Source organism: Panthera tigris, chromosome B3 (assembly GCF_018350195.1).
Source record: "Panthera tigris isolate Pti1 chromosome B3, P.tigris_Pti1_mat1.1, whole genome shotgun sequence".
In the NCBI taxonomy this organism is placed as follows: domain Eukaryota; kingdom Metazoa; phylum Chordata; class Mammalia; order Carnivora; family Felidae; genus Panthera; species Panthera tigris.
In genome coordinates, this window is record NC_056665.1 from 124091394 (window position 1) to 124112576 (window position 21183).

The following is a 21183-nucleotide window of genomic DNA, read 5'->3' on the forward strand; positions in this document are numbered from 1 at the left end:
AAAAAAAAAAAAAAAAAAAAAAAAAAAAAAAGTCAACCACTTGTTTTAAGCTAATATAGTTCAAACAATTGTCTGAAGTATTCCATAATTGATATTAACTACATAGCTAATGCCACCCTGAAATTTTAAGTTGTACATTCCAGGTTAGAAACAAAACATGGAGCAACCAGAAATGATTCAAGTTGAACATAGAGAATGCCACTCAATGAAATAAAAATTCTAGAATTATAAAATTAGCAAAACAAAAGGGTTTTTGAAAAGTCAGCATGTAGTCAGGAAAGTTCAGATTGAATTCATATGGATCATTAAGACGCTAAAGATTCCAATATGTAAAGAAAGATTAATATTTACAGTAAAAAATAAGTAAAATGATTAGATGTATTTTAGAAATAAAGTAACTTCTGGCCATCAGGAAAGTGACTTTTCTTGGAAAGTTTTGGTGACTGAAATTAGGGACAAAGGGATTTCTGGGTTATCAATGAGGTTCTGTTGCTTGATGTCAGTATTGGTTAAATGTGATGCTCAGTTTGTATATTTTCAGTTGTATATATCACAGTTCAATAAACATTTCTAAGAAATGACCTGTAGCAGTGAGGACTAAAAGCACCCTGACTGATTTTTAAATGATGGTTTTTGCATCTTTGCACTACAGATTTTTAAAGAAAAATAAACAAAAGCCATGAAAAAAGCTAAGGTATAGTGGATATCTATTCATTTGCAAAAAGAAAATGACAAAAGAAAATCTCTTAAAATCATTTCACTAAAGGAAAAAAGATGAATTCCTCTTAGGATTCCTTAAGTATTTAACCTGAGATAAAAAGGAGTGATCCAAAATCCTCAGAAACAACAGGCCCCAGGGGCGCCTGGGTGGCTCGGTCGGTTAAGCGGCGGACTTCAGCTCGGGTCATGATCTAGTGGTCCGTGAGTTCAAGCCCCGCGTCGGGCACTGTGCTGACAGCTCAGAGCCTGGAGCCTGTTTCAGATTCCGTGTCTCCCTCTCTCTGACCCTCCCCCGTTCATGCTCTGTCTCTCTCTGTCTCAAAAATAAATAAACGTTAAAAAGAAAAAAATTAAAAAAAAAAAAACAACAACAGGCCCCCAATTAACTTTCTTCTTACACACATATGCAAACATGCACAAATAGACTCACACACAGATACACACACATGCATGCACTCCAAATCATGTATACCATCCCTGAAAATAAGTCTTTGTTTTATAAAGAGTCACTTTTGAGCAGGACTCAGACATTTACATTTCTATGGATTAACTTTAGGATAATTTTTATTAGTGTCATAGCTGACAAGCCAAGAACGCATTGTAGAGCTATTGGTAATCCATGAAACCTTTATTTTTAAAGTTGATTATTTGAACCCCCAATTCTATTTAAAGCCTATTGGAAGATAATTTTAAAATAGCACACTTAATTTCAAGAGAAGCTAGTTCTCAGACTTTAGAATTCATAAGGGTTATCTGGAACATTTGTTGACAACACAGACTTCGAATCTTTATGTCAGGACCTTGATTCAGCAGATCTGTGGGGGCAGTGCCAAAAATCTAGGCTTTTCAGAAGGTAATTGCAAAACAGATAATCAGCACACCACACCTGGAGAAACACTATGACTATTAGAACTTCAAATATTAAGTTCCTGCCAAACTCCACACGGGATTCAGAAAGATCACAATACAAGCAGTGTGCGTGGACCCAGATAACCAGAGGGTTTTCATCGTGGAAATCTAACAGTCAGTGATTTAACACCACGCTGGAGTAAAGCAAGGGAGAACAGCACAACAGGATAGGTGACCTCACGATGTTCTCTTAATGAGTTTACCAAGATGTACCCTGGCTGAAGTATTGTACATTTATAAAATTTCTTCCAGTACTTTCACCAACCTTCATCTTTTGAGCCACAACAGCTTATATGAGGGGAATGGGTACAACTCAGTAAACTTTTATGACACTGTGACCCATGGTTGGCTAAGACTGAACAAACACTTTGGCTAGCTAGCAGGCAAACCCTCCATTTGGAGACAAGTTCCATCCATGGAAGCTGTGACTCAACTTGTCAGAGCAAGTATACAAGCATTACATCTGGACTGTCATGAGTTGTCAATCACAGGGTGGCTTACTAAGTTTTCTGCAATCCAGAACCTCATCATACCAGAAGCAACAACTACCTTGTTTACCGTCATTCTTAGGCAATCTTTCTCTACATTATCATTCTGATCATTAATGTGCTTGGGTTGACAAGAGCCAAATAAAATTCAAATGCAACCCAGAAACAACAGAAATGTGTCATCCTGGAAAGGACATATGGTCCGTCCAACCTAGGCACCTGCTTCTCATGATGAGTAATGCCAGATGTTCCAGGGGAAGATATAAGTCTCTATTACACATGTGCTTTATGCAATTGTGCAATGATACATCACAAGGGAGTTTTCTTTTTCCGACCCTGGGTTAACCATCAGTTGCAGCCTAATATTTCAAGACATCAGCCCTTGAACTCATTACCCCTACATCCTTTACAATACTCTTAAAAAAGAAAAGAAAGGAAAAAACAATATTTGAATATTTGTTCAATATGTTTCCTGATCAACCCTGGTCCAAAGCAATTATACTTGTAGACAACATTTTCTGTTTTCCATTAAGGAAATGGCCAAATATTTGATATAAGGACAATATTTGTTGGATAAAGTAGATAAATAAGAACTAGCTCACATTTGCAAATAGCTTAAAAACAAAAATCACTATACCAATAATGTTTAAAGTTGGTATTAAGTATTAGATTCTGGTATTCCAGAATCTGTATAACTAACTAAGCATAATCCAGGTAAAATGACAAAAAAAAACAAAAACAAAAACAAAAACAAAAAACAAACTAGTAACAATTGCAGGAATTATAAACACTAATGATTTCTCTTTGATTATATACTCCTGAAAAAAATTCAATGAGCAAGAAGCATAACTATACTATGGTTTATTCATTTGTTGAACAGATACTTATTCACTTCTCATTCACTGTGTTAAGGGCTAGGGAAGTAGTCATGGGTTTTACCATTATATGGTCCAAGAAGGGAAATGGACAGTTGTTAGGGAAATAAATAGATAATATAATGGCAAATTGAGATATATGTTCTAAAGGAAACCAACACGGTTATAACAAAGAAAAACTGGAGGAACCTCCTTACAGTATTCAGGTAAATTTTCTCTAAGAGGTGACTTTTAAGGTCACCTTAAGGTTAAGAAAATTGAGATTACACCAAGAGCAGAAGGGGAGTATTCAAGTAAAGGAAATAATGAGGCAAGTCTTGTGGGTAAAACCAAGCTTGGTGTGTTTTAAAAGCTGAAAGGAAGGGGAAGTCAGTGTGCCTGGGAGTCGGTAAGAATCAGATCTTGCAGGACTTTGTAAGTTCTTGTAAAAACTTTGGGCTTTATAATAAGTGAGATGGGAAGCCATTAAAGAACTTTAAGTAGAGAAAAGGCATGAACATTTTTATATTTTTAAAAGATCACACTGGATACAAGAGGGAGAATGTAATGGAGGAGGCAACAAAAGTATGGGGAGGTCTGTTAGAACACTGATTCTCTAACTTTAAAGTACACATGAACATCTGGTGATCTGGTTAAAAGCAGATTCTGAGTCTCCAAGTCCAGGGTGGGGCATGAGATTCTGCATTTTTAATAAGCTCCTAAGTAATGCAGATGCTACTGGTCCAAGGACCATGCTCTGAATCGCAAAGTATGAGAAAACTTTTACAGCAGTCCAGACTTTTGTCTCTTTCAGGATGATGGCTTGATCTAGGATCAAAAATGTGCTAATAGAGGAAATTTGACAGATTTGAGATATATCTGGGTGTTACAACTATAGCATGCTTCTTTACATTGTAGCAGTGTATGTATTAAAAAAGGCCTCTGAAACAAAAATTTCAGGGAACCAGAAGTTCTGGTCTCAATACTAGGTATGGATGGAGATAACAGGGGAAGAATTAAAAGCAGAGATGGAAACTTTCAATGTGTAGGACAGCTTAGCTTGAGGGGGATACAGCTGGTGTTGAAGGAGGTGGTGGGTGGGATAGAGCTATTGCTTGGAGCTCAGCCTGACAGCCAGGGAGTAATCAGCAGTGTGTCAGTGAGAGTAGAAGACCACAGATGCACAGGAAAGAAACTTGAATCTCAAACTCAGAAATTTTATTCTGCCTCATTTTAGTTCTATGTCTCTGAAAAAAAGTCACTATTTTTCTATTTCTTCATTTAATAAAATATGATGCAATGAGATCATGCACATGAACATTTAGCATGACACCTATCACAATCAGAAGATATTAATAAATATGAGGCAAATTACACTTACAGGTTTCCATGGGCAATCATTTCTGTTTCTTCTGAAGATATGAAAAGAAAAATGCTTATATAGCTATAGGAGGCAGTGCTTTCATATCATGGAGTGTCCCTATGCAACCCATGTTATTTCTGCTCTGGCAAAGGTACTTTCTGACAACGAAGTTAGAAAGCCTTTTCTTAGTTACAGGCAATAAATAAATATCACCTTGAAATTTAAAAATAGTCCACACTTCCACAAATGCTTCAAGGTAATTTCCAATTAAATATAATGTTGTTAATACAGAACTAAAAGAGCTTACCCAGTCCCTTCACCATAATGAAAGCATCCCTAAAAGGTAGCAGACTCTTAATGTTATTGAAACTTTTAGGAAGAGTTTGGCAAAACTGAGGCTGGCTCTTTCAGGTCACCTTGCAATGGCTAACAAGATTTTTTTCTTGATTCAATCTCAGTCTTCTGCTGTTGTTTGTTATATTACTTGTATTAAGAACAGAGCTTGTTGACTTTATCTTTCCTGGCTATATTTAAAGTCATTCATCTTTTCCACACTTGGAGAGAGAATGGAAAATAGCTGGTCCCCATACTCTATTACTCAGGTCTGGTGCAAAGTTAGGCTGACTTCAATTAAGCCTCTTTTGTAATCAACAGCAAATATTTGCATACAAGGAAAGTTTCAAAAGTCCTCCCAAAGCTGTTTGATCTCTAAGTGGGTAAAACATGACCCTTGTAAACATACTCTGCAGCATTAATTCATAGGGATTAAAGTTTTCCCAGTGATATAAAGGCAAACTCCATCTTTTCAAATTATAAGTTCAAAACAATTAGCTTCTTTAAAATCTTAAAGGTCATGGGCTTTATAGCTTGTTCAGGATAGGGAAGAATTTATAGAGTACATCTTGTACAGCCTTATGAGTTTATTTACTTGCTGGACCCTCTGCCTGAAATAAATGACCCAAGGTCTTCTCCCAAAACCCACTGTATCAACCCCAGGCAAGGCAGATGGAGTCTCAATGCCCATGGTCTTTTTCTTTCTCTCCACTAAAATAATTCTCAAATTCTGAAAGAGAGTCTCTAAAATCTCCATTAACAATCCAATCTGATAGAAAATAAGTAATTATTTTGGTCATTATCATTGTGCATGCTCTCTTAGGCAACATTTAGGACCACGTCCAAAATGTGACATGCAACTCTAGCCCTCTATAAGAACTCACAAAATATTTCTAAGTCAATTTCTCAGTTGCACAGAACTTCTCCAACTCAGAGGAAACATCCAGGCATTTCCCACCCCTGTGAAACCATCACTGTTCACTTCCACTCACAGCCAGGGCAAAGAATTAAAGATACCAACCACACAAACTATGTGAATCCTACAAACCAGTCCTTCCCTTCATTTGGTCTCATAATAAATAATGTCAAGTATTTGAGTTTCAGAGATGAAAAATCTTTCAAGAACTTAACAGTTATCTCTCACCTGTACTTCTGAGATGGCCTTGATCAGGTTCTCCCCGCTTCCAGTTCACTTCACTTAAATCCATCCTACACACTGACCCCAAAGGGAGACATCCAAGATGTAGATTTGATCATGGTGCTCTGGCAATGGAAAAGCTTGTCTTTAACACATCAAACCCATTGATATTCTTGTCTGACTCTCTCACTAACCTGTAACAACTTTAAGGCAAGGATCAAATCATATTCATCCTATTAATCCTACAAGCTAACACCAGGCATGGCATTTAATAGATATTTCATAAATGCTTATTGAATGAGTAAATGTTAGTTTTTCAGAATCACAGATTCTCTTAAATGGAGATCAAGGAAGAAAGTGGGAAAAACATAGTAAATGCCAAACTACAGATTTTCTGTCACATCCTCCTTTTGTTCTGCAGAGCCGTTAGAGTAATATCTGAAATAAATACTTTATATCACAACCTTCTGCTACATCCAGAGCTTCTGAGATCACCATCACATTCCAAGTGATATGCAGGGAAATCACATTTCTACCAACACATTACTACTGAAACAAAGCAAAGCTGTGCTCTAGGTTTTAAGTAGAATGGAATAGAATGTTTTCTGAAAATTTTCACTAAAATGGATTTCAGTACATATCCTCCAGTAATGATATCTCAATATCATCTGCCTCTCTGTGTCCACCACACACACACATGCACACACATACATGTTTCTGATACTGCAAATCTTACTTAGATATGTGGGGGGTAAAGCTTACTCACCCTTAACTACCATTCCTCCTCAGCTCCCCTAACTGCATTATAATCATAGTCATTACTGCCTTAATGATAGTAATAATGCTTTGTGCTTCTACAGCACTTCTCAGATGATCTCAAAGCATGACTGCATCGTGACTGTAAAAATTAAGAACGTTTGCCTCCTCTGGAGATGGTGTTTATAATAAGGGCGGGAGCTCACAGACTTGTCTGACACCCACAAGTCAAAATTATGAGGAGGCTTGCACAGATTTGTTTCTTTTATTTAGCTAGGAAAGGGTGATTTTATGGACACAGGTCAAGACAAGTCTCCAGAGGGGCCCATCACAGAAGAAAGACCTATTTCTTACCCAACACTCATGACCTTATCAAATACATTTTATACTGACAATGAGGAAGAAAAAATTTAATGCTTCCATAGTTTAAATCTGCAAAGTGCCTTTCGAGAAATGACAACAAATTGACCAGCTAACTGATGTAGTCTTGGTCTCCGGTCTCAAGCCAAACTTTCTGTATGACTCAAATTTCTCATCTCCATTTCATGAGACGCTTTCAAAGTTCCCTCCATATATCGCTGCAAGTTCTATATGGTCGCTATTATAATGATCTTCCCACAATCCCAGGAAATCACTTAGGAAACTCTAGAAAACATAAGAAACCCAATTCATGCTTCTTGGGGACTGACTCATCTATGAGAGGGGTCCTAATTCATAATAGGCGAAGATATATCGGCCCCAGTCTAAGAAATTTCCCTCACCCACCCCTCCAGAATATATTCAGTAGTTGCCAAGTACCCATGTAGTGCCAAGATAAGGCAAAGCACTGGGAACAATAATAGTAGAGATGTAGGTAGTCTCCATCCATGAGGAGTACATATTCTTTTAGGCTAGAGATCATGAGAGGGGAGAGAGATAATTGGTTCTGCTTTCAAACCATGGCTGACCCAAGAAGTTTAGTCTCTGTTTGGGAGAAGAAAGATGAATTTAAAATACAAATGAGATCATATTGTTCACCAGCTCAAAACCCTTTGATAGCTTCTTAGCACACTTAGAATGATACCCAAATTTGAACCATGACCTACATGGAGGTCCCTGATTCTCTTGCTGCCTGCCTGTTTCTCTAGTCTCATTTTCTTCCTGTGACCCTTCCAACTTAAGGCACACTCACTTCCCTTCTCCTTCTCTAAAAATCTAAGCTCAATCACCTCCAGGCTTCTGCACTTGCTGCTCCATCCTCTTATAACATTATCCAACTTGCTCCCTCATTTCATTCGGTTCTCTCCTCCAACCTCAACTTCTCAGAGAAGCCTTCCTTGACCACATCCTCTAACATGGCTATCCCAGGTCATCTCTATCTTGTTAGCCTACTTTGTATTTCTTCGTCATACTTATCCCTATTTGGCATTATAATGCATGTGTTCATGTGGTTGATTGGTCACTATTGGTCCTCCCCACCAGAATGTAAGCTGCATATGGGCAAGGATTTTGTTGTGTTCATTGCTATAACCCAAGCACCTAGAAAGCTCTCTGCACATAGTATCTGATCAATAAATATTAATTGATAAATAAGTAAATAGTGGAAAGGGTCTCTATATCCACATTTCACCTAATAATACTGTAACTGGATCACCTATTTGCTCTTATACCCTAGGGATTCTTTAAGGTCTTCAAGATGAGAAAAGGAAGGGAATGGGTTTTTACCTGTTAAACCAAGACATGCGGATATAGGCTTCAAGTGATATCTATGTGCCCGGATTCATCCTTTACTGCCCATAATCCCAGGTCTCTCTCTCCTTTACACATTAGGTACTATAATTATGATTTTATTACTGGAGACTGACTGTCCAGTCATCAGGAAGCATCTTTCACTGACATGTGTTGCCCTATGGACATAGATAGACCTGATAACTAAACTTCTTTGTCTACATCTGCTCGTATTTCTTTTGAGCATGCTTAAACTTGATGCATTCACATATCCCAAGAAAGTATCCCCATGAGAGCAATAATAGGAGTTGGGTTGCTTTCATAGAGTTTCAAGTCTATCTTGTTAGCCTCCAGGGGTCAATTTTTTTATCTTGCTTTCTTGTGGGGTATTTCAAACTATCAAAACAAGTTTGTGCAATGAAAAAGCTACTTGGTTGGATTCACCAATAGTCTGGATGCCTATCTACAAACACACAATTATTCTTTGTGAAAAATGTTAATGGGCAAAATGCAAGGCCACAAAAACTCAAGCCTACCAAAATGAAAACACAAATCATGAGATACACCACATTGGTGCTTTTCAAATTCTGATAGGTTCAAATAAGTCTTGGAACTTAGTGTAAATGTCTCATTCATAATTGCCCCAATTCTGTATAAAGCTGCCTCCCCACCAAAGACTGCTACCTCCTTTCTACCCTAATGCCCAATAAGGATATTGGTTCCCATTGCCAGGAGGCACCATTCTATGGTATGTGATAAAACTGGCTGATGGCATAGTCTTTATACCTCTTATGTGATTTAAAAATCACTTAACAGTCAGCTTGGTCTCATTGGCTGACTATAATACTAATTCAGAAAATGTGGTTTACAATCACAAAGTATAAGCCTTGTTTTCTCAGCAGTATTTCATGTCATCACCTGTCTTTCTAGAAAATGAGGTAAACACCGCAGTCTTAAAAAAAAATATTTAGTAAAAGTCATGATGTTGGTTTTCTTATAAAACCATATTGGGCTGAGCTAAAGAGAATATTAAAAACTGCTTCTCCACTTTTGAAGCTAAAAATGAACTAGACCTATGTGGTCACACATCCATCTGTTCATCCATTCACCTATCCCTTCTAACATGCACTAAACATCTATTCCAGGGAAGACCCTGCTGGAACCAGAACTGTAAGTATTAACATGACACGGTCCTTTCTCTAAATCAATTATCTACTTCAACCAAAGTTTTTGTCTTCAACAACAGCACTAACTTTTAGGTCCAAACATATGTAGTCTGTGTAGCTTTACTCCTATTAATTTCTCTTTCATGACTCTCTACCAAAGCTTTAATTGAATCCATACTACATATCTATGATTTGGGATTCTCATACTTCCCTGATTGATTATTCATAGTCTATAATTTCTGAAGTTCTTTCACATATATCATTTCAGTTGATCCTCATAACAATCTGTGAGGTAGGTATCATAAACCTCATTTTGTTTTATTATTTTAAGTTTTTATTTTAATCACCCAGTGCTCATCACAAGTGCACTCCTTAATCTCCACCATCTATTTAACCCGTCTCCCCACTTACCTCCCCTCTGGTAACTATCATTTTGTTGTCTGTAATTAAGAGTCTATTTCTTAGTTTGCCTCTCTCTCTTTTTCCCTTTTGCTCATCTGTTTTGTTTCTTAAATTCCACATATGTGAAATAACATGGTACTTGTCTTTCTCTTACTTATTTTACTTAGCATAATACTCTGTAACTCCATCCATGTCATTGCAAATGGCAAGATTGCATTCTTTTTTATGGATGAATAATATTCCATTGTATGTATCATAAATCTCATTTTACAAAAGCAGCAGCAATTTCAGGAATGATGTGTCACTTGCCCCAGGTAGAAATGGACATTTCTGACTCCACATAACCACATTGTAGCTTTGAGTTATCAACTGTATTACCTCCTTTTAGTCTTCTTTGGTTGCATACTCTACTAGCCCATATTTATTAAGTATGAACTAATTGTGTGCAGAATATTCACTAGGCAGAGATATTGACTTCTTGCCAGCTTGGTCAATTTCTTCAGTTCTCAAATTGATCAAGTTGTTTACCTCCACGTTCCCTGAATCTACAACTAGCTTCCTCTATAATTTCTAGATGAATACTATAAAATATCATGCAGAATCTTACTTAAGTAAATATCTACATCTCCACGTCAGAAAGGTTCAAAGCTTTTCTCCATAACTCATATTTGTTTTTAGGCTGTCTTATTTTGCATAGCTTTTAAAATTTTTTAATGTTTATTTTTGAGAGCAAGAGAGAGAGAGAGAGAGCACGAGCGAGAGAGCACGTGCACATGCTTGAGTGGGGGAGGGGCAGGGAGAGAGACACAGAATCCAAAGCAGGCTCCAGGATCCAAACTGTTAGCCCAGAGCCTGATGGTGGGGCTCGAACTCATGAACTATGAGATCATGACCTGAGCTGAGTCGGACCCTTAACTGACTGAGCCACCCAGGTGCCCCTTGCATAGTAGTTTTTAGCCATAGACCCCTTTCCCCATGCCCCACCTAGAGAGAAACATAAGTGGATTAGAGGAGAAAGGGTAAGTCATTGCAATTCTTTGGCAGTACTTGAGAAACACAGGCAGATGAGCAGCTAGATGCACCAGGGCCCATGGTAAGTGTAAATGGGAGGCCATGAATGTAGATGACTACACCAAAGTTCAGGTTACATAGATAGTTCTGTTATTTATGCTTTTTAACCAGAACCACTCCCCTCATTGCCTTCATCTCACACTTGCTGCTTGTTGAGCTACTTTAAACCCTAGTTCAGAAAGATGGCCCTTAAGATAGAAAGATGTGAAATCAAAAGCAGATGCTTTAATGTACTGGGGTCATGTCTGGGTCAGGAAATGGAAACAGGAACAGCAGGTTTTTATATTCTCTTGAGCAAATCCCAGTACATTCTTTAAAATGAAGCAGTCAAAAAATATAAATATTTCCATTAGTCAAAGGATACCAGACCGAGGTTTGTCAAATCAGTGACTGTGAGAACTTCTCCAAGTGGAAATGTTTACAAGAATACTGAGACAATCTCTGTTACCAAGAATTTTAGTGAGACATATGCACCCTTTTCTCTCATTTTCCAGATATTATAGCATGGAAAGGTAAAGAAAACAAGAATTAAAGGACATAGGAGCTGAAAGGAAAAGGGTGGGGAAGGTGAAAAGAAATGAGGAGAGAGGGTGGCTGGTAAAAAAAAAAAAAAAAAAAGAACAAGTTTTGAAATCAGATCATCATTAATTTAAATTCTGGCTTTTGCTATGTGTCTTTGCCCAAAGTGTCTTATCTCTATAGTGGACACAGTTACATTTAGTCTAGGATAAATGTAAATATTGAATGAGACATTAAATGTAAACAGCCAGCATGGTGCTTGACAGAGAAGATCCTCAATAAAGACAGATGGTAGTGAGTGGTTTTTGTTTGTTTGTTTGTTTGTTTGTGTTTTGAGTAAAAGGATTAAAGAAAGAGAGAGATGTTCTTACTATATAACATGTCATTCTCAAACTAGAGTTTTAAGAACGTTCTATTTCTAAAAAGCTATCTAGATAGTCCAGAATCTTTGAAATGGACTGTTATTTGAACTTTTCTGATAATTCTGTAGTGTATGGATAGAAAGGTAAAGCTTCCCAAGATAACAACTGAAAAAAAATTTTTTTGAGTGCACTGTTCTCAATCAGAAACACTTGTGGAACTTTTGAAAGAAATCAGATATCCAGGTCTGACCTCCACCTAATTTGTTTCCAGTAGGTCTTGGGCAGAGCTTAGACATTTGCACTTTTTTTTTTTTTCAGGTCCACACATGCATTCCAATACCCAAACAAGGTTGTAAATTGCTGTTGTAAACACTACATAAAGTTGGGCATTTGGGTACTGTGAGGCTCCTCCTACCACTATCCTAAATCAATGCAAAACATCAGTAGGAAATAAATAGACATTCAACATTGCAACTTTCTTTATCAGATTAAAACCTACAATTTTAAGAGATTTTATTTTCTGCATCTATTTACCCAAACTTCCTCTGTGTTATACCCTTCCATAAAACCAAGATGTGCCCTATAAGGAAAACTGTGGAAACGCAGTAAACCCTTCCTCTAGAATGTACTCCAAGCTTTAACCAGTCATGGGTCTATATAATGATATTTATCATTTAATGACAACTACTTCAAATGTGTAGAGAAGCACACCCTTGAGATTGGGGCAACGACTGGATGCAGCATGTCATGTTCTCAGAAGTGATGGGGGTAACACTACATAACTTGACATTTTGCTTCAATTTGCTTCATTTGCTTCAATTTGCTTCAATCTGAGATTGGTGCATGGAAAATGAATTACTTCACTTCCAAATGGGTCACCAGGGAATTAAAACAATCAAGGCTAAAAGGCTAATAAAGTACCAAGTTCCAGTAGAAGACCCCTCATTGTCCACTGATCCTTGTGGAGTACAATTTTCATTCAAGATTACAGATTTGATTGCTTACAAAACCACCATTTCCACCATTCTACAAGAAAAAATAGTTTTAAGAACACAAAGTGCTTTTTCTTATAAAGTTAACCATATTGCAAAGTTTGTTTGCAAAACCCAAATGAACTTATAATGCATTTGTTTTTAAATATGCAACAGAAAAATTGTTCCAAATAAATTTTAAAATGAAATGCCAGAAACTTGGGAAAATGTACTCAGTGGGCCAAGAAAACAAAAGAATGGATGGTGATGAGAGTTTCCCTTCTCTTTCATCAGGTTCCACTTAGCTAAGGTCAGTCATGAAATTGTAGATAAACAAACAAAGGAACTTACATTTAAACATGGTACATTCCTAACAGGACTTCTCAGCATAGAGGGAAGAGGCCATCTCGATGCTTCCCTACCTCATGGAAGGACCAGCTGCTTCTCATCGCTTGGGGAGCAAGTTGTGAAGGACACTAGTGACTTATAATTAAAGTGAAGAAATTCCATTCAGATGTACTCATAAAGGGAAGTGACAGAGACACAAAAGAAATGCATAAATTAAAAAAAAAATTAAACCCACTAAAACCTTAAAGGCCTGAAGTGACCCCAGATTGTAAAAAAACAAAACAAAAAAAAACACAGATTAGCCTTAAAAGAATAATCCTTTTGATAGGAAACCACATCAATTGAGATGAATTTTGAGGAAAGAAGGCTGAGTTGGTCAGAAAAGAACAAATATCTTTCTTTAAATTTTAAAAAATGTTTATTTTTGAGAGAATAGAGACAGCTCAAGTGGGAGTGGGGCAGAGAGAGAGAGAGAGAGAGAGAGAGAGAGAGAGAGAGAGAGAGAGAGAATGAATGAGAATGAGAATCCAAAGGAGTCTCCAGGCTCTGAAATGTCAGCACAGAGCCTGATATGGGGCTCAAACTCATGAACCAGGAAATCATGACCTGAGCCAAAGTTCGACATTTAACCGACTGAGCCACCGAGGCACCCCAACAGATATCTTTTTAACAGATTAACAATACATATCAGCTGGTGAAAAGGGAAGGGTGGCAGCTCATCAGTCCTCTAATTATTTATCTTCTTTAGGACACTGGAGGCTTTTACAGGAGTTTCCAACACTGAGTTTACTAGTAAGCTTAGTCTTATCCAATAAGTTTAAGATAAAATAACTTTGAGATACCCTAAATATTTTCTGTTTTCATAAACATTTAGATATAATGGAAGTTTCTATTCAATATGTCATTTAATTCCATGGCTTATTTGCTCTTTCTCTCTCCTACATCCTCTGTCTTCTTTCCCTCCTTCTCTCTTCTTTGTATTTTTTTAATGTTTATTTATTTTTGAAACAGAGAGAGACAGAACATGAATGGGGGAGAGGCAGAGAGAGAGGGAGACACAGAATCTGAAGCAGGCTCCAGGCTCTGAGCTGTCAGCACAGAGCCTGACATTGGGCTCTAACTCACTGACTAAGAGATCATGACCTGAGCCAAGTCTGATGCTTAACCAACTGAGCCACCCAGGTGCCCCTCTCTTCTTTGAATAGAAGAAAAAGATCCAATGTCTTTATCTCTGTGTTCTCAAGTCGTCAAAGCAGAAACACACCTCTGTGATGATGAAAGAGATTAATTTTTCCATTGAAATAGTCCTTCATACATTTTTGAACCTGAAAGGAAATTACAGAAGCAACCTAGCCCCATAGGCATTGCCATACAGGCAAGGGCACCATCCAAAATATTTCTGTGTGACATTAGTTGAATTAGTACAGTGTGGGTATATGGAAAAAGAGTGGCCTGATATGGAAAAGGAAAGAAGAAAATGATGCATCAAAGATATTTGTACCATTTGCTTGCAGGTTACCAAAATACTGGCCTCCTCTTGGCAGCAGGGATAGGTAGGACCCTCCAGCTTTAATTTTTATATTCCCATACTGAAGTCACTGACCCTAAATTGACTTGTGTCACTGGGGGTAACTTTACATTTTTATAATGTTTTATAATTTTATAATGTTTTATAATGACTAGTTCTAGTGTTTGAATACTTGGGAACCTATCTTCAATGCACAGATGTTAATGAAAGTCTATTAAAACTTGCTTACCAGATTCCACCAGTTGTTTTGATAACAGCACATTCATAAGCCTCACTCTTCAGAAGTAGCATGAAATAGAGGAAATCACAAGAATTGAATGAGCAATAGAGACCCCATTTTATTTATTTAAAAAAAAAAATTTTTTTTAACGTTTATTTATTTTTGAGACAGAGAGAGACAGAGCATGAATGGGGGAGGGTCAAAGAGAGAAGGAGACACAGAATCCAAAACAGGCTCCAGGCTCTGAGCTGTCAGCACAGATCCCGATGCGGGGCTCGAACTCACGGACCGCGAGATCATGACCTGAGCCGAAGTCGGACGCTCAACCGACTGAGCCACCCAGGCACCCCTAGAGTCCCCATTTTAGACCCAGCTCCACCGCAGGCCATGTGACTTTGAAAATAATAACATTTACTGAGAAATTAGTATTTTCCAGGAACAGATATTAGCACCTGACATGTTAAGTATAGTCTATATAATAGCTGTATGAATTAGATGATATTATTATTTTATTGATGTTGAAACAGAGTTTCAAATGGCTAGTTAGTGAAAAGCTAATACTTGAACTCAGGGTGCTAGCTGTTCAGCCATGTTCTTAACCTCTATGCTATATCATTCTTCAGCATAATTTCACTTGTTTGACCCTCAGTCTTTTAACCTATGAGAATGTAAGGATTGTGATGATTACATAATACATAAAATGTCCTTAACTTTTAAATAGTTATCCTTCAGAGGACTTCTAATCCCAGCCAGTCATGTGGAAGTAACAGACCAGATTTATCCTCCTACCTCAAATAAGAAAACCAGGGAGGTCAGAGCGGGGGGTGGGGGGTTGGGTGGGGGGGTAATGAAACAATGCTATTCAAATATTTGACAACTGGCAACTCAGGCCAGTGATCCTTGAGAAAAATGAGACAAATAAAATGATCTCTATGACTGCCCCTGCCTACTGTGTGCAGTGTTTCCAGGTTGCAATACAGAAAAGGGATCCCAAATAGAACTGGAAGTCTTTCTGAATTGAGGAGACAAGAGATTGGAACTCAAGGAGGCTAAAAAAGCTAGAATTAGTAGGGCAGAGTACTAGAGAGGGGGTTACCCAGAGAGCAGCACCCAGAAATCTGAAGAGGGGATGACCTCAGTTTTTGGCTAAATACTGATGATCATGTGTGTGAGAGGAAACTATCCAAGGGTAAGAGAAGAAGAAGTGAACAATTCCTGAAACTCACACAGGACTGAGAATAGTTCTGTTCCAACCATACTGAGTAGGAAAATCTCCTTATACCTGGGGTATTGAGTAGAGTCTTCAGTATGGCATTTCCTTAGAAGTTGGGCTAAATTAGTCTTAGAATGAAGGCTGCCTTTGGATCTGTCCTAATGAAACTTAAAAACAAGGCTTAAGAGGATCAAACTGAAACAATAAATTTAATTGTAACCTAGAATAAAGCCAAATAGTACTTAACAAATAAAACAAAATTCATCATTCAAGTACATATGGTTCACAATGTTAGCATCCGATCAAAAATTACAGGCATGCAAATAAAGGGGAAACTGACACATTTCTAAGAGAAAAATCAATCTATAGAAATAGGTCCAGAAATTAAAATATGACAACACTTGTAGACAAGGATATTAAAACTAAAAAAGTTTTCAAGAAGGTAGAGGGACAAAATAAGATCATGATGAAGAGAGAAATGGAGTATGCAAAAAACACAAATCAAACCATATCTGACATGAAAAAAATGTACTGAATGGGATTGAAAATAGACATTGAAGAAGAAAATATCAGTAAACTTGGAGATAGAGCAATAGAAAATATCCAAAATAAAACAAAGAGAAAAAAAAAAAGACTAAAATATGAACATACCATAAATGTGGGACAATATCAAATTATCTAACATGCAAATGGAGAAATATTTGAAAAAAATATTGGCAAAAATTTTCTGAATTTAATAAAAACTTAAACTCACAGATCCAATAAGTTCACCACACCCCAACATGAAGAAAAACAATCCAATGCAAATCACATTTAAATTTCTGAAACCAGAATAAAGAGAAAATCTTAAAAACATTCACTGGAAAACACATTACATATAGAAAACTGAAGATAATAATTACAGCAGACTTCCTTTGAGAAACTATGGAAGCAAGAAGACAATGTAGTGACAGCTTAAAAAGTATCGAAACAAATTAAAAAACAAACAAACAAATAAAAACCAAACACTTTCAACCAAGAATTCTACATTTCTGTACTCAGGAAAAATATATATCAAAAAAGAAAGTGAATTTAAAACTTTTTCAGACACACAAAAATTTTAAGAATCTATCACTAGTAATCTTTCAGACAGAGGGAAAATGATACCAGACAGAAATATGAACCTACACAAAAAGAGTACCAGAAATGGTAATATGTGACTAAATACAAAAATTATTTTTTGCATTTTTTAAATTCCTTCCTTTGGAAGATAATTGCTTAAAATAAAATTAATAATAATATAAAATGGACTTTACAATGTATGTAGAAGTAAAACATATGATACTAACAAAGGATTTGACTTGGCAGGAGTCACTTAATTTGAATTTAATGATGTACAAATGGGAGTATTTATACTAATTCAATCACTTCATTGAAAGCAGTTAGCATAGGCCACCTGGGTGGCTCAGTCAGTTAAGCATCCAATTATTTTATTTTTTTAGTTAATTTATTTAGAGAGAGAAAGAGACAGCAAGAGTGGGGGAAGTGCAGAGAAAAGGGGAGACAGAATCCTAAGCAGGCTCCATGTTGTCAGTGCAGAGCCAGATGTGGGGCTCGAGCTCAAGAAGTTGTGAGATCATGACCCAAGTCTAAATCAAGAGTTGGAGGCTCAACTGACTGAGCCACCCAGGCATCCCAAGTGTCCAACTCTTAATTTTGGTTCAGGTCATGATCTCGAGGTTCATGAATTCGAGACCTGACAGCACAGAGCCTGCTTGGAATTCTCTTTCTCCTCTCCCTCTGCTCCTTCCCTTGCTCACCTTATTTCTCTCTCAGAATAAATAAAAATTTTGAAAAGAAAAAAAAACACAAATCACTTAGCGTAATGTCTAGAACAGAGTCATTCATTAATGTTAACCATTGATCTTACATATATTCCTGAATAGTTTTATATGGAACGTATGAGTACATTACTCAGTGCCATGACAAGCCCTACTGAGGTTGAGGCAAAAGGGAAAATCAGAAATGCTGATCCTGTTATTTAAATTTTGATTTTGTGTTCATCATGGACTTCTTGCATTAGTTTTTATTTTTCTTAAATATTGTGTTAACATGTCACTAATTGGGAAGGGGTTGATGCCTAAATCTAGAGCCTCACCCTAGTCCCAGTCCTATATCATTTATGTAAATAAAAGAAGTTAGGAATATTCCTTGATTACATAACCTGCTGATCAAATATTGTGGAGATACAGGCCTGCTCTGAAAGAATGGGAGATGTTAATGTCTTGAGAGTGAAGAGTTTTTTCACTATTCAAAGTATATCCTATACCTTCTTTCAAATACGCTGCTGTCCTAAAAATGTTTCTGGAAAAAATTCAGTTCCCTTAAAAGTTACTTGCACAACTCTTCATAAAAATGTTTTGCTGGCAAAATGACCTCAAACAAGAATAGCAATTTGGCAATACTCAGTGTTCAGTTTGTCAGGTATTGTTCTGAGCATTCTACATATGTAAAGTGACTTCTCTGAACAGTCTTATGAAATAGGTAGCATTTTTATCTCTGTATTTATAGATGAGGAAACTGAGGTCCTTTAAAATTACATGACTTTCCCAATATCACACAACTGAAAAGTGGCAGTCTGGATCTTCAACTAGGTTTCTTAATCTGGAACCTCACTCTTAACCACCACACTAGATGGCCTTTCACTCCCAAACTTAGGAGGCAGAAATCAGGATGTTGGTAGGCAACAAACACATCCAGGACCCCTTTGTTCCTGCTTTTTATGTTCCCAGATATTGACTAGTATCATGGATGGGTAATCATATCAACAGCTGGCTCCACTATCTAAAGATTCAGGAACATAAAAGAACATTCTCAGTGATTTATAGTTAAACCGGCTGATCATTGGTAGAAAGAGACACACAACACACACACACAGACACATCCTGGGAGTATACATGGGAATTCATTCCACTTGTCAACAGAGATTTGTGTAGAAAGCAAGAACACTTGGATCACTTAGGCATGTGCCCCCTTTTTCTCATTATGATATCTTTGCAGTCATGAAGTCCTCTGACAGCATGTCAATTTGGAAAATGGTATCTGTGTTGAAAGCTTGATGAGTACATCTTATTTTTAATGCTAACTAATTCCTGCTTGCAGATAATCCTCTTCGAGTGATGTTTACATAAGATACACAGAAATGACAGGATAAAAATAGTTACTATGAAATTCTCCACAGGCTATAAACAGCTTTAACTTTTGGCAAAAGGACTTTATTATTTACATACTCAGACAAATATAGGTCATACTCTTCTCAGATTATTAATGTTCTTCTGCAAATAACTGACAGTGTATAAATATACCAACTGAACCCCTTACTGTGTCTTAATTAAATTCCAGCAATCTTGTTCAGAGTCTTATATATTTGGTTTATCTTAGGATCATCATTAATATATATCAATAATATTGCAGTCAGAGATTTTTTCTTGCCTTCTTTTTAAAAAAACAAATACAGCCATAAGTAATTTATTTCCAATGATAGATAATGTCTAACTCCAGAATCTCAAGTTTCCAATCCCTGATGGTCCAAATGTCCATAAACTTCAAATAACATCAACTCAAATACCATAACCCTAGTTGAGAATTAGGTACAGATTCTGCAACTGAAGTAAAGAGCACACTGGTTTACATTAAAACAGTTATTTCTCTGTCAAATCCTCACAGCAAGAACAGAATCTCAGTTCAACTTTTTTAGGCCAAATGAAGCATCATGTTTATAAATAAAGCCTTCAGTCCTTTTCCTCTCTATGCAGTAAATTCTTTGCAACCTCTGGCATTTGCAGTATGAACATTTGTCTGATTTAGTTGCAGGACAAAGGTACTCTGTTATGGAAAAAGAAGCATTTCTTCACTCACCCATATCCCCAAACATTCCTAAAACGTAGGTGTCTTACGGGGTCTGTGGTAGGTGGAATAATGAATCCGCAATATATGTCCACATATTCATCCCTAGAACCTGTGAATTTGTAAATTACATAGCAAAAGGGACCTTCAGATGTGATTAAGGTTAAGGACCTTCGGATGATAAAATTATCCTAGGTTATTCAAGTGGGCCCAATTAATCACCTGGGTATTTAAAACAGGAAAACCTTTGTCAGTTGGGTTTAGAATCAGAAAGAGAGATATGAATACAGAAGAATGGCCAGAGAGATGCAGTTTGCTGGCTTTGAGACAGAGCAGGGACTGCACTTGGGTTCCCTCAACTGTGACCATGAAATCCAGCTTTACTTGTTGGCTGAAACCCTATTCCTGTTGAGTAGCATGTCTTACAGGATGCAGAAGCAGGATGTTTACCAAAGGAAGGATTCACTACAAAGACTGGTGAAGACCAAACCTAACCTGTCTACACCAAAGTAGACCCCAGTGCTGACCTTTCACTCACTTTTTCTCTCATTATAATACTAAAATTCATACCCCAGGGTGGAGATTTAACATGCTAAAGAGACATGCACATGTTCTATCCACTCTGCCTGTGGGCCCAACTTCCTGTATCTCTCCCAACCCCTACATGTTTAGATGTCACTCCTTTCCTGCTTTAGCCTCTTTAAAAAAATGTTTCCTGGCCTTTGTTCTGAGAATCAGCATGAAAGACCCTTTCCTTGTGCTGTTTCCCTTGTGATGGAGCATAAGCCTTGCATGGAAACTCTCATTTAGCCCCATTTGGCTCCATTACTTGGAGAGCCCAGGGACTGGAGTCAGTAACAGCTCTGAAGATAGAGGAAGGGACCACAAGCTAAGGAACATGAAACACTCTCTAGAAGCTGAAAAAGTCAAGAAACAGACTGCCCCTTAGAGCCCAAAAGAAATACAGTTATGGCAACATCTTGATTTTAGCCCAATCACACCCGTGTCATACTTCGAACCTGCAGAACTATAAGAAATATGTGTTTTAAGCCACTAAATTTGTAGTAATTTGTTACAGCAGCTGTAGGAAACTAAGACAAAATATATTCAAGTTAAGAGGCAACTCGGGCACTTCACAAGGAATATCACTGCACCTTTACAACAGGTATTTTTAGCATCTATTCCTACCGAAAGAAATGCATTGTAATGGTTAATTTTATGTGTCAGATC